We start from the raw sequence: 24,171 nt of genomic DNA, 5'->3' as shown, positions 1-24,171 counted from the left end.
TAGAAAAGACGTAAGTATTGTCAGATCTCTGAGAAACACTAGGAACACATAAAAAGTGTACTTACACTAACATGCACTGTAGCTTTTTTCATTATGGGAGAATTCAAACAGCATATGAATAATCTTTAAGGAAAACTAAGACAATCCACATGATGTGTTTTTCTCTGACTAAGCCTTAAATATGTTCCTCTTTCTTCAACTGAAAAATAAAGAAATAGCCAATTGCAAATATTAAAGCCATTCTGAAAGATAAGGAGGAGCAATACCCTAAGGTCTCAAATATTTATTAAATAAAGGAAAATGGAGAGTATTTTAGAAAATATCTGCTTCAAGTTTGTTTTGTTTTTGTTTTATTGTTTTGTTTTGCTTTTTTAATAAAAAAAGAACATTCCTTTTATGAAACATGAACCAGCTACTTTCCAATTTACTTGGTCTGAGGTAGTCCCTGGACATTGATGTTTTAAAGTTTCTCCAGATAATTTCAATGTGCAGCCGGGGATTAGAATCTTTAGAGTTTAAGTAACTCCAGCTTGAAAGGTGATTGCAATTTGGACATGTAGAGACTGAGCGATATAGCTCCAAGGTTAACTAAGATTAACCTATTGATGGAAAAGATTTGTTTTTCTTTTCCCCTTATGAAGGCTTTTTTTCTATCATGTTTAACTGAAAGGTAACTTGAAAGATGACCTAATACAACTCACTCATCTGTAAGACTTACAAGTACTTCTGTGATTTTGTTACTAGAGAAGAGTAAGATACTGTTTTTGATAATGTCCTGCATCTTATCATCTGCAGAACAGCAAACCATTTCACTCCAATCCTATTAGACAGGTCAATCCTGTTACACCCTTTACTGGGTGACAAGTTATGACGCCAAAGATGGTTTATTGAAAATATGTTATAATATAACAATGATACTGGAAAACAGCAAAATATTCCAGGCTTGGTTTTTATGTTACTTTTTTAAACCAGATTTAAAAAGTGAATTTAAAACTTGTAAATACTGATTTTGAGACACAAGAAACATAATGTAAATATTTTTGAAGAACAGTAATCAAGAATGGTGAGTCCAGATAGTTACCAGAACAAAAGCAGAAAAACAACTCTACCAGGGCCTTAGATCAGAATAGGTAATCAATTTTGAAAACCACTGAGAATAGCCAAGTTGAAGATGAGTGTGAGTAAATATTGGCAATCCAAACGATCAAATTTGTCTGGCAATAAATGTTTCTTGGGTTTTGCACATACTCCTAATATAAAAGTACATATACTATATAAAAAGATGTGGGGAAAAAAACCTTTTGAAACCCTTTTGAGATATTTTCTGTTCCTGTATTATGTTTTCAGGAAAGTACAAGTTTTAGAGAATCAGATAAGTAGAATAGTAATGGGGTTCCCAGACTAAAAGTATTTAGACCCACAGATTGCAGAATACAGAGGGAAAGTAATGACAGCCAAATTTGAAACATAAATGCTACTTTTTCCTTAGCATTTGAAAATATTTCCTAGGATAATGTCTATCTTTATAAGAAGATAGTTCCTTGAAGAGTGCCCTCTGACAGGTTACAAGATGGTGATGCTACACCCCATTCCCTAAAGATAAGACCATGTTAAATTAATTGTTGCCAAAAGTAGGATGAAAAAAGTATCATAGAATCATGTTGACTATTAGAAAGTAAATTTCATGACTATATGTAGGCATGTGCCTGTGTGTGTGTGTGTGTGTGTGTGTGTTTTATGCTTATTGCTAGAAATTCTTAAGTCTCAGTGATAGCACTTACCTTCACTTCCTTCTTCTTCCTTGGCCAATAGATTCTTCTATAATAACTTTATAATCACTTTGCCTTCTGGAGAAGGTAACTGACCATTATGTATTTCTCTGAATGCTGGCCAACTGAAAAGGACATACAGAGTTTCTCTTGAGCTACAACCATCTAACAGACACTATCATTTCATATAAACATTTATTGTAAAAAATCCATCATAAGAACTTTGTCAGGCTCTACAGTATTATTTTTCCAAGTGTCTTCTTTCACAGCTACAGCAGTCCTCATGGATACTAACACAGAAAGATGAATAGTATAGCCCACAACCTTATTTATTCCAATGCCAGTACTGTTACTGTTGATGCAAATGGGAGGTAGTTTATTATTTTTCAGACGTGTGAATCTATACATAGATGGAGACGATTGAAGAAATGATTTCTTAACTAGCTTATAATGTCCTATTTTCAAGCTTTAGGCATTCAGTGGCTCATTTTAAATGATTTTAAAACATGTTTTTTAAATAGTGAAAAAGACAGGAAAATTTGTGTATAATAGGCTCTTATCCTGCCAAATGTGGGATTTCTCCAACACTTAGTTTATAATAGGTTAGACCAGTCATTCATGGTCTCCAGTTGCTTATAAAAATGGAATCTTGTTGGTCCATTGGTTGTTCATTAAATATAGATATGAATATATATTTTTATTGTATATACATAATCTATATAGTTTGCAAGTGATTGATCCCTCCCAACTTATTTCTGAAATTTTACTTGTTTCAAAGATGTTTTCCATTTTGTTCATTCACTTATGCATTTATTAGTTCTACAAGCATTTATTGAAATGCTACTGCAGTTAAGGTCCTATGGTAGGCTCTATTTTTAATATTGACTCTTACACAGATCCTGTTTCAGTAAGCTTAGAGTCTAGTAAGGAGATAAGACATGAAGAGATACTACAAGACAGAATGTGCTAAGTCCCAGAAGAGAGGCTTGAGCAAAGCTGTGCTGCTTCTGAGGTGAAAGGTTATTTCTACTTGAGAAGATAGGGTTGGAGGTCAGGGACAGGTTCCTAAAGGAAGTGACATTGGAAAGCATCTCTCAGAATGGATAGGATTTAATCATGTGAGACTGGAGAAAAGCACATTCTGTCCGGGAATAAAGTATTAGCATAAAATATGTACTCAGATAGATTGGTTCAGTTTTGGCACGAGTATAGGAAGGTGAGGATGCAAAGCATGCAATAAGATTGGATCTTGAGAAGGCTTGGAATAGTAACTAGACTGTATGTTCTGCAACAGGCAAATGACTAAAAACTATTATTCAACAGAAATAACAACAGTATGCTTCTCAGGAAGAAGCTAATACTGCTCTGGGGCTTACTTATTTACTATTTATTTACCACAAGGGAAGAATTACAATATAGCAGTGACTGCAAATTTACATGTACTGACTTTTCATTGTCCTTTTCTCATTCATAGTAATTTATTTTTATATGGTTTACAAAACTTTCAATTACCTCATTGTTTTTAAACTCACCCAATAAAAAGAAAATCACCTGGGATGCTTATAAAAAAGTAGCATATTACTATTGCTATTGCTATTTTATATTTCTTAGACAATATTTATTTAAATTTATCTACAATTTTTTCTGTTTACCATTTTTTTTCCCATCCTAGACTGTCCTTCTGGGTTCATTTTCCTTTTCTTTCAGTAATAGTTTTTTTGTGTGTTAGTTTAATGGCAGTAAACTACCTTGGTTTGTGTTTATCATATTAGCATTTTTAAAATACAGCTTTTCTGAGTGCACCATTCTATGATGACAATTATTGTTTTTCAGCATTGAAAATGCTATTTTATTATCTCTGCCTTCTATTAAGCTATCTCTTCTCAGTTTGTTATTTGTAGGTTGTCTTTCCTGTCTACTCTTACAATCTTTGTCAAAGCTGGGTATTTCATAGATTCATGACAAATGCCTAGTTCAGGATTTCCTTTTATTTGTATTTCTTGGTGGATGTTCTGCTTAATATTGTGCGTTCATATTTTCCATTAGTTCAGGAAGATTCACAGTCATTAGTGCTTTGAATATTACCTTTCACTCATTTTCTTTATTCTTTCAGGTACTCTGGTTAGACTTAGGTTTTTCACATTCTTTCTGTATCACTTGACCTGTGATTCATATTTTCCACCTTTTTATCTCTGTGCAACATTTTACCACATGTTACATTTACATGAAAACTGTTTTCACATCTTTCTTCCAGTTGCACTTTCACAGTTTTCTTTGGTGGCATCTAATACTCTGTTTAACCCATCTGCTCTTTCATTATGTTTATATTTCAACTGTTGCATTTTTCACTTTTAAAGCTATCTTCTTTTTTTAAACCTCCAAAGTCACTTTTGATCATCTCTCATTGTTTGCATTTTTGTGATGCCATCCTTCTTTCTTTAAACAGCTCATACACATTTTGTTTACTAAATCTGAGGCTCTAATATCTCATATCCTTCAATCTATTGTTTTTTTTGTTTGTTTTTGAGTTTTTTTTGGTATCTTCTGACTGATTCCTCATGAAATTGTTCCCTGTATATTTGTGACTGTTGATTGTTATATTTGACATTATTTTATTCTGAGGAAAATCTTGGAGTTTAAATTAAGTGTGTTTTCTAGATTAAGTGTATGTGAGAGAAGGTTCTTGTATTTTCACAGGGATCCTGGGAGCATTGCAGAACTCATATCACTTGAACCCATTCTAGGGTCTCAGGTATAATCCAGGTGTCTCCAGTTCAACAACCCCTCCATGCTGTTAATGTAAAACTAAGTCTCCAAACCATAGTGTTACAGCATTGGCATTGACCCTCAAACTACAATATCTTTAAATTTGCATATACAGTTCAAAATTAAGATCTTTGCTCAAGATTTTTGCTTCTATTTTTTATTAGGCCCCTTAAAGATTTTCTTAATTTGTTTCAAGCCCAGCAATGCTATAAATACTATGTTTTATGCAGAATGTACCTATTTTTTGCTTTTCACGATTCTTTTAGAGTCTTTAAATTGGCCTACTGCTAGAAGCTAGATAATAGATAATTTTTTCCGTAACATAATAGCAATATGGGAATTATCAAAATAATTTGACAAGTATAGATGAGACAAATTGTAATACTTTAGAACAAACACCAGCCTCTAATATGTCCAGTTCAGTTGTCTATACTGATTCTTAATACTTTGTATGCTTTTGATGTAATAACTCAAAATATTGTATTAAGAAGATATTTAAAGTATTCCTGGTTTACAGAAGAGGTAACTGGGCCACTAGGAGACTACTACTCTATAGCTCTTCTTAAATTTTCTATTTTCTTTATTGTAATAATGTTTTAAATGTTCGAAAGAAGGGAAAAGGGAGAACTGGTCCATTAAGAAATCAAAGAACTGAAGGAAGACAAATAATGTCTTTTGCCCACTCCTCCATTAGTTAATAATCTTTATCCATTTGTGCATGATTAATTTCATACAGATTTAGTCAATCATTTCATCAATATTTGTAGAGTCTCCACTATCTGACATGTACTATTCCACATGATAGGAAACATAAGTTAAAGCAGAATCTCTACACTAATGAGTCATATATCCTATAGCAAGACAGACATAAACATGGAAAAGTAGTAAAATAGTATAATTGGTGGTAAGTGTTAGGGAGAAAAATAAACCATGGAAGAGGAATAAAGTATGGTGGTGTTGAAATATTAGATGTACAGATGGATTTACTGCTTCTGAGCACTTTTCTAATGAAAGTTGGAACACTCTCATAATCAGGTGAACTAATTGTTTAGGAAAGTCGGTGCTACAGATTGACTAATATATGTCTCCCAAAAGACATATTGGAGTTCTAGGCCCCAGCATCACAGAATGTGACCTTATTTGGAGATAGGGTCTTTACAGAAGTAATTAAGTTAAAATGAGGTTATCAGGGTGGAACCTAATACAGTATGACTTGTGTCCTTATTAAAAGGGGAAAAATTTAGATGCAGACACAGACACGTGCAAAGGGAGAAGAATGTCATGTGGATATTGGAGTTGTGCTGCTGCAGGCTAAGGAGCTGCCAGGAGCAGGAGACAGGTGCTCAAAGGGAGCACGGCCCTCCAGCACCGCAATCTTGGTCTTGTAGCTTCCAAAACGGACAATAAATTTCTGTTGTTCAAGACTCTCAGTTTGTGGTACTTTGTTACAGTAGCCCCAACAAACTAATACAATCAGTAATTCATTGTAATTAAGGTGAACAGTATGTAGGACAATAGCAGATGATGAGCTAAAGGGTTCTAAAACTACAGGTAGCCTATTACAAGTCAGGCAGTTTTTATTTAGCAAATATATCATGTTTATCATATACTTGTGAGTATTCTAAGTACTTTGTAAATATTACCCAATATGTATCCAAATAGCAAACCTGTTACATAGGTTCACTCACTGTTCCCATTTACAGGTGGGAGTCACACTTTGGTCATGCCATCTACTTCCCAAGAGAAGGAAAACATTCAAGCAAACATTACATGACAGTGTAGAGATTCTCGGGCTTCATACAGGAGATTTTCCTGGTGGTTTCCCATAACACATGTACACATATGTGATTTTGAAAATCCCCTTTCTTGGTGGTAGTGAAACATGCAGGAGAAGGATGTACTCGAGGTGAGACACCCATGTTCTGGTCCCACATCTGTTTGCTTAGCCATAGACCTTGTACACATCACTTAACTTTTTTCAGTCTCCATTCTTGCACTGCTCTTAGTATCTGGGTTACTGTAAAATGAAACCAGAAGATAAATTTATATTTAAAAATAAACATCAAACCTGTAGTTTGCCTTGGAGATTTTCAGTTTTAGAGGAAATATCCCCTCAATATCATAAGAGAATGTATTTGTTTATGCACTGTTTATTAATATTTAGATGTAAAAAAAAATTTAAATTAGTTGCAGTATTTATTTGAAAGGCTTTTGCACCATCTTAGGATTGCAAGATACATATGTAATCTAACTTCAAAGGGATAAAAAATTGATATCAAGTTATAATTTATGATGATTCACATTGGGTAAGTGTAAAAATCAACCATGTATTAGTCTTTTAAGCAAAGCTTTTGACTCAGACTTATCGATTGAACTGTGTATCAATCTCATGACTCTTCCTTTAATTCACTGATGGCATAGAACCTTAAAATGGGAATGATATTAATTAGAATGATAGTGAAAATAACCAGGTTGAATAGGAAAGAATCATGAGGCATTCTTTTCACCAAGGTCTTGCCATGGAGAAGGTGTAAGTCTTAGACCACTTCTCAAGTATGTGATGGAGATAGGGATAGTTATCTTTTGCAAAGACCAGGTGTATTAGTTAAGGTAAATAATGCTAGTTGCTCTTAACAATCTTCAAATCCCAGTCCCCTTAACACAGGAAAGATTTATTTCTTGCTGTTGTCACAGGTCTGGCACAGGTTAGATGTCTCATCTAACAACCTTGTTGTTCCAACAGACTTCGGAACCCAGGCCCCCTCTTGATTTCACCATCTCTGACAGGTGACCTCCATGGTTGCAGAGGGAGAGTAGAGAGGCCTGGAGAATCGCATAAGCTAGGCTCACATTCCAGTGGGCGTAACTCAGTTGTGCCGCCTTGGCCTGAGTAGACCTGGCTGTTCTTTTGCTCTCTGCTGTAATCAGACTGGACTTTCATCAGTGCCCTAAATGCCCTGTGCTCCCCTTTCTCTCTGGGCCTTTGAACTTTCCTCTACCCAGCTTGGAACACTTCCCTTGCCATATGGCAATGACTACTGTGCTTCTTGCCATCATAAATAGCCTTCAAGGTGTGTTCTTTCAGTGAAGTGCTATTAGCTTGAAAAGGAATTCTTACACATGGTTCATGTTTGTTGGAATTTTTGCCAAGACAAATTCTGATGGTGTGCATTCAAGACATCTTGCCAGTGCAGAATCAACCTTCATTGTAATATTTTAATTACTGTAGCATTTTTGTATGGTTTTTGAAACTTCATTTTTTAATTGATGGAACATAACTTTTAAATAGAAATATATTTATAGACATTTATAGACATTTCCAGTTTTTCACTGTTATTGAAAAATGCTACAATTAATAAGTAGCTTTCATTAGATGTGTCATAATTTTTTGACATAATTACATTATCATTTCCTATTAGTAATATCTCTCTAGAACTTGCCAAATCGTTACCATTGTCATAATGCTTAATAACAATAAAAATAATAATTGATACTAATTATTGAGTGCATTTATGCATATGTGTGTACTAAGCTAGGCCTTTTGTACATATTATCTCATTTAAACTTTATTCTAATACTATTGTATTAGAATTGTTATCATCCCAGTTGTTGCCCAGGTCTCAAGAAGCCATGTGATCTGCCTATGGTCAGTCAGCCAGCAAGTGGTAGGATGAGGTTTTAAACTCAGATCACTTTTAGTTTCAAAGCTCTCACTCCTTTCATCCTTCCACACGTACACTGTCAGTCAGTCCGGGCTCCAGTCAGGGCTCCCTAACTGATCAGCTGTGTGCTTTCTGGCCACCCACTCAACTCTCCCTGGTTTTAGCTTCTTCAATTCAGTAGCCTTTATTGTATGCTCCGTTAAAATGTCAGAGAGATGAAAATGCAACAATGTCTGTGGAAACACTTGGCAAACTACATGCTGTACAAATCCAAGGGATAATTAAGAAATATTATTGAGGTTGGTTTATGTGTTAAATTTTATTAAAATTTATTAAATAATTTAATAAATTTATTAAAAATTTGTTAAATATTATTTGGCTGTATTTGTCAAGCAAACCTTTGACAAACATCAATGAAATAAAATACTCAGAAAACTCAAATCTCCAGATAGGATAACAAAATAAATATAATTCTTTTCGTAAAATGCAGTCATGTGTCAATGAAAAAATGTAAGGGGCCCCTTTAATCTATTATGTTTCCACAATATATGGAGGGAAATCATTCTTAAAATTGTTAAAACAAATACCATCTAAAGCTTTTGTTGAAACAGGTTTGTGATTCACCTTTGATTAACTTGTTTATACGCTGTGATGCACTTGTTCATGTCCTACCACTGAGCCATCACTGAACTTCACATTCCACCCTTTATTCAAAACATATTTTCTGACAATGAACCATCTATTGTGGGGTGTATGTCAAAAGATGTGGCTCACGTCCTTGTCGTTTTATCAGTTTGCCTTGTTTCCCCATGCCTGTGTCTCCTCCCCATGCCTCGTTGTCTTCATTTACACTCAGGAGATGGGTGAGTTGGCCAAGATGTTTGAGACAACAGTTCCCACATCTAGCCAATTTTCACAATCACATGTAGGTCTTTAAAAGAGCCCATTTCTGAGTCCAACAATAAGGGGTTCTGATTCAGGAGAACTGAGGTAGATTCAGGATCCACAATGAAGTTGGCTAAAACTTAGTGAAGTCTACTTTGTGCCAGACATTGTGCTCAACTTGATATGCAGGTTTGTTTGTATTTATATCATCACAGCTGTAAGATAAATACTGTGATCATTCCCTGTCATTCTTTCTACTCTCATGGCACTTGTTTGTCTTTATGATTGTATCCTTATAAATAAGTAGCAGCTGTATACTCTGAACCTGACCCAATGTCTACAGTTTTGGAGATCTGAACCTTCTGTTCATTATTTCTTTGCTTCATCCCTTGCTTGGGCTTACTCATATAAAGAGTCCTGAGAGCCCAAGTTCGGGAAGTTTTAGATGCCCATGATGGAAGTACCTAAGCCTTCTTCAAGGTGGGAGCTTCAGCTCAAGACTTTCTGACCAGGATCACTGACCTAACACACATCCCAAGTCTCAGAATCCTGATAGCAGTGCTCTCCATAGGGCTCTCAGAGCAGCCTGGCTTCCTGCTGCCCATCAAGCTCTCCATCAAGGCTTCACTCTTTGTTTGTTTGCTTTGATTTGGTTGCTCCTTCATCTGGTGTATGTATGTGGGGGTGTCGTTGGGCACCTACCTCTCCCACCTCTAAAGAGATCACCAGTGCCTCAAAAGTATGTTTTATCAGGATCTATTTGTTCCACAGCAGGAGGGTCCCTCGGTTCTCCATAATGTATTCATTCTTTTTTTTTTTAATATGTATCTTCTCTGTTAGATTCTAAGCTCCATGCGGGCAGAAACCATGACTGTCTTAAACTCAGCTCTATCTTTAGTGCTGAGTAAAGTTCCTACACATAATATTTTCACAAGCCTTCTATGTGGTGTTAGAAGGAAAAAAGATCTTTGTGACCCAAATATTAACTCTTTTATTACCTACAAATAAATTAAAAATAATACCTAGATCAAATCATGAATTTAATACTGGAGCCACAAATTTTGCTTTAGAGCTATGCTGTCCAACTCATTACCCAGTAGCCATATGTGGCTATATGTGTTTTAATTTAATAAAAATCAAATAAAATTTAAAATTTAGTTGCTGTTCTTCAGTCACACTAATCATATATTCATCATTAGGGGAGGATCTATTAAATAACAATTCTGTCTATAAAACTTTTAATCCTCTATGTAAAAATTAGATTCCATAGCTCTCTTGGCCATGGAATATGCCCTAGGCTAAGCAACTACCCTGTTATTCCTTAGAGAATTCCTTCTGTACATTAATATCCTTAATTCTGCTTATCCAAAAGTCAGGATTCTTAGTATGTGCAACAGGTTTTGCCAACAAGGGTCTAAGCACAAACTCTAATTCGTTCTTTTAAGTATTTAATATAGTGAGTCAAATGCAGAAAAACACTATTTTTTCACTAAGCAATATAACTACCCCTGATTCACAGGGATGAAATGAAGTATGAGAGAACAAGTAAACATAAATGCACAGACATAAATAATATGTAATAGGATAACTGGAAGTTAGTGTTTGTTTTCAAAGGCCTGAGGATATTCTCATGTTATATTGGCGGGATCAGAAAGGCCAATCATTTTTATGCATCCAAATGGCTCTCTATTACTGTGAGGAGTATTCATTCATCACACTGGAACAGTGTGCTCCGGCTTTGTGCAGAATCATTCTTATGACATTTTCTTGAAGAGAGTGTAGAATTCCCTGTCTTTGCAGAATATTTTAGTGGAGGTTCCCAAAATTTATTATGGCTTTTGAAGTGTAGTTTTATAAGCTCATTATACAGGAATATAACCAAAATCGCCAGAGGGTGTGTGAGTGACAGCATGCTGACATAGGCACCCCAGAGGTGCAGGCTAACTGCAGGTGTTAAAGCTAGGAAGACTTTCAGTGCCACAGTCCTTTAATGTGTGTGATTTACTGATTGTATGGATGTGATGAAAAATAAAATCATTCACACCCTTTGGGGAAAAAGGAAGTTTGTGTATGCAAGATATTAAAAACTACATATCAATTTAATATTCCCCACATAGTGTGAAATTAGTGATTGTTAATAAAGCACTAAATAGTGTTTTATTCATAAAAAATGAATAAAGAATCTAATAGTGAAACATAAGGATTTCGTATTTGGAAAATTCGCACAACAGTATAACAAAACATTTGCTGATGTACTTCTTTCAACTATAAAGCATAAACCTATTTCCTTTAAATATTATGTGAAGCCTGTGATTTAAAAAGAAAAGTGCCATCTAATCATGGAACATTGAATTGACTTTGTTATATGGTTTACTGGTTTATCTCTCAAAGCAGAATTCAGATCCATGTTTAGAATGAATTTCTGAGATTTAAAAATAGAATTGAAGCTAAATACAAACACCTGGGCAAATGAAGCAAGCACAGAAGGATATAATGTCTAAAGAGGTATTTTTTCTCTGATTCCATGAGTAAACAAAATAAATTTCATTGTCTCACCTTAATAAAGGCAACATGTCAATCTATAGAAAAAATAACAGTTTCCCTCAGATGTTAATATTCTCCCAGATACATATACACTTTATTACTGATTTTACTGCTTAATACAGTAAAAAAGCAAAGACACTCTGCTTAAATACTTGCATATTTAAAGAGCTTAGCATAGTGCTGGGAGGCTGTGGATATTAATTAAATATTTGTAAAACATGAATAAGCAACTGAATGGATGCTTTTAATTTCTTTTAAAGTATATTTAGTGTACTTGAGAATTTTTAAATTACCTCTTTAAATAATAATATTTAATAAGGAATTTTGTCACAGAAAATCAAAACATTTTTTACAAATTTTTAAAAATTGTAACAATTATATATGCAGATATTGGGTTGAAATTTTTTAAAAATCAATATCCCTCTGGAGGAAAATTAGTTTCATTTCAGAACACCTTATTATTATAATAATATTCTAAGAATTAGAAGACAAACAACAAACTGAATGACAAAAATAAGTAAGTGAGTAAAACAAAAACTCTTCTATTTTACAAACTGAGCAGTTTTTCACCCAGCTTAATTCCCTACAGATTCATCCAAAATTTTACCTGTAACAATAGAGTATTTCTTTATATTGCTGAATGGTTTCCCACATTTGGTTTAGCCATTCCCATTGAAATACATCTGGCTCTAATATTCCTCTTATTTTCTCTGTGTGAAGATTTTTCTCTAGCCAATCTTTTTTAATGATTATTAAGGTATTATTTATATACATGCTTGTGAAGGTTTCACATGAAAAAACAATGTAGTTACTACATTCACTCATATTATAGTGTCCCCTCCATATCCCATTGCAGTCACTGCCCATCAATGTAGTAAGATGCCACAGAGTCACTATTTGCCTTCTCTGTGCTACACTGTCTTCCCCGTGATTCCCTGCACCATGTGTGCCAATCATAATACCCCTCAATTCCCTTCCTCCTCCCTCCCCACCTACCAACCCCCACCCCTCCTTTGATAACCACTAGTCCTTTCTGGGAGTCTGGGAGTCTGCTGCTGTTTTGTTCATTCAGTTTTGCTTCATTGTTATACTCCACAAATGAGGGAAATCATTTGGGACTTGTCTTTCTCTGCCTGGCTTATTTCACTGAGCATAAAATCCTCCAGCTCCATCCATGTTGTTGCAAATGGTAGGATTTGTTTCTTTCTTATGGCTGAATAAGAAATTGTGTATATGTACCACCTCTTCTTTATCTATTCGTCTATTGAGGAACACTGAGGTTGCTTCCATATCATGGCTTTTGTAAATAGTGCTGCGATAAACATAGGGGTGCATATGTCTTTTTGAATCTGAGAACTTGTATTCTTTGGGTAAATTCTAAGGAGTGAGATTCTGAGGTCAAATGGTGTTTCTATTTTTAGTTTTTTGAGGAACCTCCATATTGCTTTCCACAATGGTTGAGCTAGGTTACAATCCCACCAGCAGTGTAGGAGGGTTCCTCTTTCTCCACATCCTCGTCAGCATTTATTGTTCTTAGTCTTTTAAATGCCGGCCATCCTTACTGGTGTGAGGTGATATCTCACTGTGGTTTTTATTTACATTTCTCTGATAGTGATGTGGAGTATTGTTTCATGTGCCTGTTGGCCTTCTTAATTTCTTCTTGGGAGAATTGTCTTTTCATATCCTACACCCTTTTTTTATCAGGTTATTTGCTTTTTTGGTTGTTGAGGCATGTGAGTTCCTTATGTATTTTGGATGTTAACCCATTGATGGATATGTCATTTACAAATATGTTCTCCTGTACTGTAGGATGCCTTTTTGTTCTGTTGATGGTGTCCTTTGCTGTACAGAAGCTTTTTAGTTTGGCGTAGTCCCATGTGTTCATTTTTACTTTTGTTTCCCTTGCTCTGGGAGATGTATTCAGGGAAAACTTGCTCATGTTTATATTCAGGAGATTTTTTGCCTACATTGTCTTCTAAGAGTTTTATGGTTTCATAACTTAACATTCAGGTCTTTGATCCATTTTGAGTTTACTTTTGTATATAGGGATAGACAATAATCGAGTTTCATTCTCTTGCATATAGCTGTTCAGTTTTGCCAACACTAGTTGTTAAAGAGGCTGTCATTTCCCCACTGTATGTCCATGACTCCTTTATTATATATGAATTGACCCTATATGCATGGGTTTATATCTGGGCTATTTAGTCTGTTCCATTGGTCTATGGATCTGTTCTTGTGCCAGTACCAAATTGTCTTGATTACTGTGGCTTTGTAGTAGAGCTTGAAGTCAGGGAGCATAATCCCACCAGCTTTCTTCTTTCTTCTCAGGATTGCTTTGGCTATTCGGGGTCTTTTGTGGTTCCATATGAATTTTAGAACTATTTGCTTTAGTTTGTTAATGCTGTTGGTATTTTGATAGGGATTGCATTGAATCTATAGATTGCTTTAGGCAGGATGGCCATTTTGACAATATTAATTCTTCCTATCCATGAGCATGGAATGTGTTTCCATTTATTGGTATCTTCTTTAATTTCTCTCATGAGTGTCTTATACTTTTCAGAGTAGAGGTCTTTCACTTCCTTTGTTAAGTTTATTCCTAGGTATTTTATTCTTTTTGGTGCAATTGTGAATGAAATTGTTTTCTTGATTTCTCTTTCTGCTAGTTCATCATTAGTGTATAGGAATGCAACAGATTTCTGTGTATTAATTTCATATCCTGCAACTTTGCTGAATTCAGATATTAGACCTAGTAGTTTTGGAGTGGATTGTTTAGAGTTTTCTATGTACAATATCAGGTCATCTGCAAACACTGACAATTTAACTTCATCTTTACCAATCTGGATGTCTTTTATTTCTTTGTGTTGTCTGATTGCTATGGCTAGGACCTCCAGAACTATGTTGATTAAAAGTGGAAATAGTGGGCATCCTTGTCTTGTTCCCAATCTTAAAGGAAAGGCTTACAGCTTCTCGCTGTTAAGTATGATGTTGACTGTGGGTTTGTCATATATGGCCTTTACTATGTTAAGGTACTTGCCCTCTATTCCCATTTTGTTGAGAGTTTTTATCATGAAAGGATGTTGAATTTTGTCAAATGCTTTTTCAGCATCTATGGAGATGATCATGTCATTTTTGTCCTTTTTGTTGATGTGGTGGATGATGTTGATGAATTTTCTAATATTGTACCATTCTTGTATCCCTGTAATAAATCCTACTTTATCAAGGTGGATGATCTTTTTGATATATTTTTAATTCAGTTTGCTAATATTTTGTTGAGTATTTTTGCATCTATGTTCATCAGGGACATTGGTCTGTAATTTTCTCTTTTTTGTGGTGTCTTTGCCTGGTTTTGGTATTAGAGGGATGCTGACCTTGTAGAATGAGGTAAGAAGTATTCCCTCCTCTTCTACTTTTTGGAAAACTTTAAGGAGAATGGATATTAGGTCTTCACTAAATGTTTGATAAAATTCAGCAGTGAAGCCATCTGGTCCAGGAATTTTGTTCTTAGGTAGTTTATTGATTACCAACTCAGTTTCTTTGCTGGTACTTGGTCTGTTCAGATTTTCTGTTTCTTCCTGGGTCAGCCTTGGAAGGTTTTTGTTTTCTAGAAAGTTGTCCATTTCTTCTAGGATATCCAGTTTGTTAGCATATAATTTTTCATAGTATTATCTAATAATTCGTTGTATTTCTGTGGTATCCATAGTGATTGTTCCTTTCTCATTTCTGATTCTGTTTATGTGAGTAGACTCTCTTTTTTTCTTGATAAGTGTGGCTAGGGGTTTATCTATTTTGTTTATTTTATTGAAAAACTAGCTCTTGCTTTCATTGATTCTATTTATTCTTCTCGATTTTATTTATTTATGCTCTAATCTTAATTATGTCTCTCTTTCTTTTTTTCATGACTTACTTTGGACCTCATTTGTTCTACCTTTTCTAGTTTCATTAATTGTGAGGTTAGATTGTTCATATGGGATTGTTCTTCTTTCCTGAAGTAGGCCTGTATTGCAATATACTTCCTTCTGAGCATGGCCATTGCTGTGTCCCACAGATTATACAGTGTTGAATTATTGTGATTTGTCTCCATATACTGCTTGTTCTTTGTTTTTATTTGGTTGATGATGTGTTGGTTATTTAGGAGTATGCTGTTAAGCCTCCATATGTTTGTGGGCTTTTTCATTTCCTTTGCATTCTAGTTTCATACCTTTGTGGTCTGAGAAGCTGGTTAGTACAATTTCAATCTTTTTGAATATACAGAGACTCTTTTTGTGGCCTAGTATATGATCTATTCTTGAAAATATTCCATGTGCACTTGAGAAGAATGTGTATCCTGATGATTTTGGGTGTAGAGTTCTGTAGATGTCTGTTAGGTCCATCTGTTTTAATGTGTTGTTCAGTGCCTCTGTCTCCTTATTTTCTATCTGGTTGATCTGTCCTTTGGAGTAAGTGGTGTGTTGAAGTCTCCTAAAATGAATACATTGCATTCTATTTCCCCCTTTAAATCTGTTAGTATTTGTTCACTTATGTAGGTGATCCTGTGTTGGTTGCATAGATATTTATAATAGTTATGTCCTCTTGTTGGACTGACCCCTTTATCATTATGTAATGTCCTTCTTTGTCTCTTGTGACTCTCTGTTTTTGAGGTCTATTTTGTCTGATACTAGTATTGCAACTCCTGCTTTTTTCTCCCTATTAGTTACATGAAATATATCTTTTTCCATCCCTTTGCTTTTTAGTCTGTGTATATCTTTGGGTATTAAGTGAGACTGTTTTAGGCAGCATATAGTTGGGTCTTGTTTTTTTATCCATTCAGTGACTCTATGTATTTTGATTGGTGCATTCAGCCCATTTACATTTAGGGTGATTATCAATAGGTATATACTTATTGCCATTGCAGGCTTTAGATTCGTGGTTACCAAAGGTTCAAGAATAACTACCTTACTATCTAAAAGTCTAGCTTAACTCAGTATGCTATTACAAACACAATCTAAAGGTTCTTTTTGCTCCTCCTTTTTCTTCCTCCTCCACTCTTTATATATTAGGTATCATTGTAGTGTGCTGCTTGCTCGGGTGAAATGAGATTGAACAAAAAACACAGACAACACAGACAGACAGACAATGGCTGCAGCAGCCCCGATGTGGCACAGCTCCTTTATTTTTATACTGCCTTTCTTGGACCTCAGCCAAGACTCATCTTTCCCTTCTCAGGGGAGACAGGCCAGAACACCTTGTTGATTTTCTTAGAATCTTCCCAGTAAGCAGGGGCAGTGTTTTCACACATCTCCAAGGTCTCCCTGTTTTCAGCATGAGGTGTCTTGGCTCGTTTTTGAGGACAAGATATGTTTTTGTGGCAAGATAACTTCCAAGGACTGCAGCAGTTGTTCTCAAGCTAGTGCTTCCCTATTCTGTGCTCAGACATGTGAGAAGACAAAGGCCATCTCCTACAATCATATTCTGTACTCTTTGTCTATTCCTTGACTGACTTTGAGAGTAGTTGATTTAATTTTGCATTTCCTTAGTAATTAACTATTCTACTATCTTTACTGTGGCTTATTACCTCTGATGACTGCTATTTAGCCTTAGGACCTCTTCCATCTATAGCAGTCCCTCCAAAATACAGTGTAGAGATGGTTTGTAGGAGGTAAATTCTCTGAGCTTTTGCTTCTTTGGAAATTGTTCACTCCCTCCTTCAAATTTAAATGATAATCTTACCAGATACAGTATTCTTGGTTCGAGGCCCTTTTGCTTCCTTGCATTAAATTTATCATGCCACTCCCTTCTGACCTGTAAAATTTCTGCTGAGAAGTCTGATGATAGCCTGATGGGTTTCCCTGTGTATGTGATCTTGTTTCTCTCTCTGGCTACTTTTAAGAGTTTATCCATATCCATTTTAATTATTATATGTCTTCTAATACCCCTATAATACGAATATTGTTCCATTTGGATTGGTCACACAGTTCTCTCAGTATTGTTTCATTCCTAGAGATCTTTTTTTCTCTTTATGCCTCAGCTTCTTTGTATTCCTCTTCTCTAATTTCTATTTCACTTATCATCTCCTCCACCATATCTAATCTACTTTTAAAACCCTTTTATGTGTTCCTTAATGATTGGGTCTCCATCCTAAATTCATTCCTTAACTCTTGAATATTTTTATGTACCTCCAGGAGCATGTTTATGACTTTTGTTTTGAAATCTCTTTCAGGAAGATACATGAGGTCAGTTTCATTTGAATCTTTCTCTGGTTTATGTATGATTTTGCTTTGAACCAGGTTCCTTCATCATTTCATATTGTATGTGGTGCCCTCTAGTGCTCAGAAGCTTTACTTTCTGGAGCTGCCCAGCCCTGGAGCAATTTTGGGGTTTCAGGGCAGTGGTGCTGGTGCTTCAGGGCAGGAAAGAGCTGTTTCCTACTTCCTGGCTGCTATGCCTGTCTCCACTGCCAGAACCAGTGGGCCGAAGACACAGGTGTAAGGCTCTGTGCTTTGCATTTGTAGCTGCTGTAGGCAGGGCTTCCCTCTGGCTGGCCTGATGCCAGGGCAGGGTTTGCCAGTTTGCATGCCAGTTGCAGGCCCGCTGGGAGGAAGGCACAGCAGGCTGCATATTACTGTGGAGGGCCTTGGAGCTGTGTAGCCAGCCAGGGGGATGCAGCGCCTGAAGATCATGAAAGTTCCCAATGTGCTGGGCTGTCTGTCTACCTGTCCTTTCTCCTGAGCAGTAAGCTCTGTGCAATCTTTGCCCCTTTAGCAGCCCTCTCACTTTTAGGAAGTCTCTCTCGGACTGCCTGCCTGTCTTTTGTCCCAGAGCAGCCGGATATGGATGCCTGTTTTCCAGAAGTGGCTGGAATGTCAGTCTCCAGGTATTCTGCCTGTCTTAGCTTTTTAACCACCCTAATCACCAGAGCACCATGCAATGTAGGTGTGTGCTCCCAAAGCAAATCTCCAGAGCTAGGTGTTCAGCAGTCCCAGGCCTTCCCTCCCTCCCCACTCCATTTCTCTTCCTTCCACTGGTTAGCTGGGGTGGGGGAAGAGCTTGAGTCCCACAAGGTCATGGCTTTGGTACATTACCCTGTTCCGTGAGGTCTGTTCTTTTTTCCAGGTACATGCAGTCTGGTGTAGCCTTCTTTCCTGTTGCTCTTTCAGGATTAGTTGTATTAATTATATTTTTGTATTATATGTGGTTTTAGGAGGAGGGCTCTGTCTCACCTATCATCCTGCTGTCTTTAATCCTCTCCATCTTTAGCCATTCTTTAAGGGTAGGTCTGTTAGGACAAAGACTTATTCCTTTCCTTTATCTTCAAATGTCTATGGTTTTCATTCTTGAAGGATAGTTTCTAAACATACAGAATTCACAGCTGACACTTCTTTTCTTTAGATATTTTAAAAATGGGCTACTTTCCCCTGGCTTCCATAGTTCCAGATGACAAATCAACTGCCATTTGAATTAGTGTTCCCTATAATCCTTTCTGGCTGCTTTCCAGGTATTTTCTTTGAATTTAGTTTTTAGAAATTTAATTATGATGTATCTTGGACTAGATTTTTTTTGAGTTGATCCTCTTTGAGATTCATGTCATATCTGTGGGTATGTATGTTTCATCAGATTTGAGACATTTTCAGCCATTATGTCTTCAAGTGCTTTAACAACCCTACTCTTTTCCCTTCCCTTCTGGGACTCTCATGATATGAATGTTAGATTTTTTTGTTATTGTCCTATAAGTCTCTTAGGCTTGTTTATTTAATTTTTTCAGTGTATTTTTTCTCTTTCTGTTTAGATTGAGCAAATTCTATTGAACTATTCCCAGATTCTCTGTTTCTGCCCTCTGTCATGTCCATTCTAATTTTGGCCCCACCCAGCAAATTTTCTGTTTTTGTTATGTTTTTCAGTTATATAATTTTCATTTAGTTATTTTCATACCTTCTGTTGTCACACTAAGATTTTTCTAAACTTTTTTTCTTTGCTAAATAATTGCTTGTTGAAACATTTCATGGTGGCTTCTTTAAAATTCTTGACAGGTAATCCAGTATCTGATTCATTTCATTCTTGGCATTAATTCATTGTGTTTTCTCATTTAAGATGTGATTTCCTGGTTCTTATTAAGATGGCGGTTTTCTACTATATCCTAGACAGTTTGGCTGTTATCTTAGAAGACACTTGATCATATTTAAATGGCAATCACTCTGTTTAGATTTGGCACACAAGTGCTGGCCTCAGTGTAGTGTAATTTTCAGAGGTTATATGATTCTATTTTCATCTGTTTGGTTAATTTCATGTCCTTGGGGCTCCTGGTGGCCCTTGTTAATGCTGCTTGAGGGGGCAGAACAAGCTCCCAAGGCCTGGTACCCTGGTGCCATTATGCAAAAGAGGAGGGGTTTTTTTGTCTGTGTGGATAAAGAGTATTTCCTGGGTGGATAAAGAGTATTTCCTGGCTGGGCATTTGTTGTGGCAGAATCCTCTTGCTGGTGGTTCCTGCCATGTGATGTCTCAGTCAGGGTTTGTGAGCAGGAAGACCTAGGGACTGTGAAGACATAGAATTTCTTGGGCTGATCACTGTGGTTTCCTCCTTTTTTTTTTTTTCTAGAGATAATTCTTCAAAAATGAATGTTACTCTGTGAGAAAAAAGGTCTCTTTGGATACCAGGGACATATCATTCTGTTTGTGCTTTCATGTTCTGTCCCAGTGATCTAAAAGATATGAAATCACATCTAGAACTGACCTTTTTGCTGAATTGAATTTAAGTGCATAAGCATACAGATAGCTGTTTCATCCATATCAAAAGCAACAACTTATCTCTTTTCAATTGCCTATTGTGTATATCTCACTAAGGTTATATTGCCATCACATTTATTCATATTTAGAATTGTTATTTCCTCCCTACCCAGCCCATCATGCTTTCCCAGTGGTTAAAAGCATGTTTTCTGGAATCAATCTAACTTGGGTTTGAATACTTATTCTGCTTGTTATTAGCTGTATGTTCTTAGCAAGTCTCTTAACCTCCCTAAATCTCATATAAAAAATGAGGTTAGTAAAAGCTAGCATAAAGTAAAATTCAATAACAAAAAATATTAAGTACTCACAACAGTACCTGACTGATAGAATGCATTCAACAGATGTGTTGAGTTAGTAAAGGCATCATCCTCGTCAGCATCATCACTATCATCTCCATTTCATGGACAAAGAAACCACAGCTTTAAAAGTATAGGTAACTGAATCTAAGTCAGTTTGCACACTTAAATTTCAGGAGAACTAGAGTTTAAATCCAGGTCTGACTTGTTCCAAATCCTTCTTTCCTAACCATTATTCAACAGTGCTACAAATGATTATCTTATAAGACTTGAGTTTCCATGAGAACATGGGTTAATCCTTGTTTCCTATGTGTAAATATATAAGAATGGGTAGTATATAGTCATATGACCTGGACATACTCAATTTTCAACTAATTTTATTGATAATAATATTCAGTATTTTTATAGAGATATCTATGCATAATATTAGAAATAACACAGTTTAACAGAACCTGACAACCAGGTTTGTGATCAGATTATTTTTAATCCTTTTGCCCAGTCAAAAGCTCTCCTTTATTATGCTTACCAGTTTCAGAAATATAGGAGATTTAAAGACAATTTACTTTTCTTATTCCTTATGCTATTTTATTAAAACTTTAATATAATTTAGGATACACTAAAAATTTAGAGAGATGTTCCCACTTCATGCAGTTTTCTACACATCTGTTCCCTCCACCTAAAAATATGTAGTTCCCATAACAGTTTTTTTACATTGCTAAATTAATAAATGAAGATCATGGTGAATTTCTGAATTCATAATTATAATGAAACAAAAAAAATGCAATAATAATAATAATATATGTTATTTTCCAATCAAAGTAAAAATGCATTTATGATAGAGACAAAATGCTTCTGTTGAGTTTGTCTATTTATTAAATAAGGGAAAAATTCACTGATGAAAAATATAAAAAAAGGAAGTTATTTACTCTGTATGTTGGAGCTTCTTTCAATGAGCTGTTTTTCTGTAGTGTAGAAGGTAAGTATTTTTTTCTCTCAGGCTCTGCTGATTCAGAGATTAATAAAAAGAAAACACTAATGGCCCCATGTAAATCAAAAACATATTTATGTTTTATATTTTTGAGATAGGAGTATAATACTCAACCCAGTTTCTTTGTAAGTTATACAAAAACATTTATTACATATAATAAATGATATATGGTATTGTTCATGCATATACGCATATACTGATTCCATATTTAAAAGAGAGATGGAGGCAAAAGGAAAAAAAAGAAAAAGGTCCATTTGTGGTGGGAAGTGTGGGCATTGATATCTAGGAAGAAAAGAGAAAGAAAAAGAAAGAGAAAAGAGAAGAAAAAGAAAAAGAAAGAACCACTAAGGAAAATGAGGGAAAGTGGAGAGAATAAGTGAAGAGAGGCACTGAGCAGGAAAGATAAAGACCAAATGAAAGAGGGTATGGAAAAAACGTAAGTCCAAAGAACAAAGAGGAGGAAGGAGAAGAAAGCAAGATGGAAAAGCAAAAGAAAATAATTAGAAAGAAATGTGAGGACACGTTGGTTGCTTCTATATCTTGAGCATTGAAAATAATGCAGCAATAAACATAGGGGTGCATGTATCTTTTTGAAGCAGAAATTTTGTTTTCTCCAGGTAAATTCTTACGAGTGGAGTTACTAGATGAGTGGATAAAGAAGATGTGGTACATTTACACAGTGGAATATTATTCAGTCCTTAAAAGAAAAGAAAAACTGCCATTTGCAACAACATGGATGGATCTAGGGGATATTACGTGAAGTAAAATAAGCCAGATGGAGAAAGACAAATACCATATGATTTCACTTTTTGTGGTATCTAAAAACAAAAAAACAAAATGAACAAAATAGTGGTAGACTCATAGACAATGAAAGTAACTGGTGGTTACCACAGGGAGCAGTTTGGGTGGGTGCTTGAGGAGGGTAAGAGGGATAAAGGGGCATGAAAATTCTCAATTATAATATAAGTTGGGCATGGGGATGGAGGTGCAGCCTGGAGAGCAGAGCCAATGATGCTGTAACATCTTCCTATGCTGACAGATGGTAACTACACTAGAGGCGATGAGGATTTAATCATGTGGGTAACTGTTGAACCCCAGTGTTGTATACTTGAAACCAATATATGATCGTATAACAACTATACTCAATAAAAAGTAACTAATTTTATTTTTAAAAAAAGAAAGAAATGTGAGGGGAGAGAGAGACTAGAAACAAGTCTAAATCTATGAGCATCAGAGGTTTGATTTTACCTTAAATTTTAAGAAAAAAAGTTCTATTTCTTAACTATGAGGTTGTACATTATATGTGTCTTCCTTATTACACCCTTACCATGGCAGTAGTGGGAAAGGATATATCATTAACAACACCCCTCTCCAAAAAAGCATATCAGGCATATGCAAAACAATCTGGAAATACTTTTCAGAACAGTTCTTTGTACTCAAACCATAGCCTGCAACCTTTTGAGAGGCCCCCTTGAAGGAGGGAATTGAAACTGTCTTCTTCAGTCTATTCTCGAGCTATACTGACTGCACACACCACCACCACTGTAATATCTTTGAAAAGGGGAACTTTAATTTTTTTCTGTTATCACTCAGAGCAGTACTAGTAAATAGAAACAAAAAGTATGTCAATGAACAAATGAGAGTATTATGTATAAAAGGGGGAAACAGTGAACACTACCAGAAAGTTTACATAAGATAAAGTAACATTTCATTTCATTAAAATTAGAGCATCAGTCAAGGATTCAGTTTTATTTCCTTCTGTGGACTCCATTCCACGTGGTAATGGAAAGTGACAAAGATGAAATTGATACACACTGTTGGTTAGTCAACTCTTAGGCTGTCCTTTCTAGGTAATTACAACCATTTTCCTCTCCTGGTGTTCTGAGAGACCTTATTATAAGCCAAATACCTATATTTGGATAGCTGTATCCCAAGTCCACCTTTCTTCCCTACAGGTGCTTCTTCCCTCTGGGTGTTTCTTAGGGCACCAATTTAAGAAAGGGTAAACCTGTGTGCACTACGTTTTCTATTAAGCATTAATTCCTCAAATTCTCCAGTCAAAGAGTACAGAAAGGAGGGATAGGTTTAAATCACTCTGTTCACACATTTGTTATCTTATTAATTGAATTCCTTTAGTTGGTATGCTGATTTGGAGAATTTATTTTTGGCTTATAGTGAATATGCTCATTGAGTGCCAGTTTTTTTCTAGTAATACTGGCTTAATCATATCTAGTTAAATTTTTATTTTTAAGGCCAAGTGAATTGTGTACTAATCTAGTCAGTGCACTACTGTATTTACAACTGGTTGAAAATGACTTACCTAAGGCCAAACAATTATTTAAATTCATTTTAATCACTTGGACTTATTTTATCAGTGTTACTTTAATGACAACTAAATGTAAATATTTTGACTGATGGATTTATCATAATCTATTATTATTAAACAGAGTGAAAGTTTTAAAACTGACTCATGAACCTGTTTGGGTATAATTTGATTCTAAATA

The 24,171-nt window shown here is 35.5% G+C and overlaps 1 protein-coding gene across 2 annotated transcripts in view; it reads left to right on the top strand.

Annotated features, from left to right (window-relative positions):
* Positions 1-24,171, top strand: part of GUCY1A2 (guanylate cyclase 1 soluble subunit alpha 2) — a 342,191-nt gene that overhangs the window by 194,974 nt on the left and 123,046 nt on the right. The gene's annotated exons all lie outside the window — the stretch shown is intronic.

The sequence above is a fragment of the Manis pentadactyla genome, chromosome 13 (assembly GCF_030020395.1).
Source record: "Manis pentadactyla isolate mManPen7 chromosome 13, mManPen7.hap1, whole genome shotgun sequence".
Taxonomy (NCBI): Eukaryota; Metazoa; Chordata; class Mammalia; order Pholidota; family Manidae; genus Manis; species Manis pentadactyla.
The sequence above is the reverse complement of the archived record's forward strand: the minus strand, read 5'-3'. Positions and strand labels throughout refer to the sequence as shown.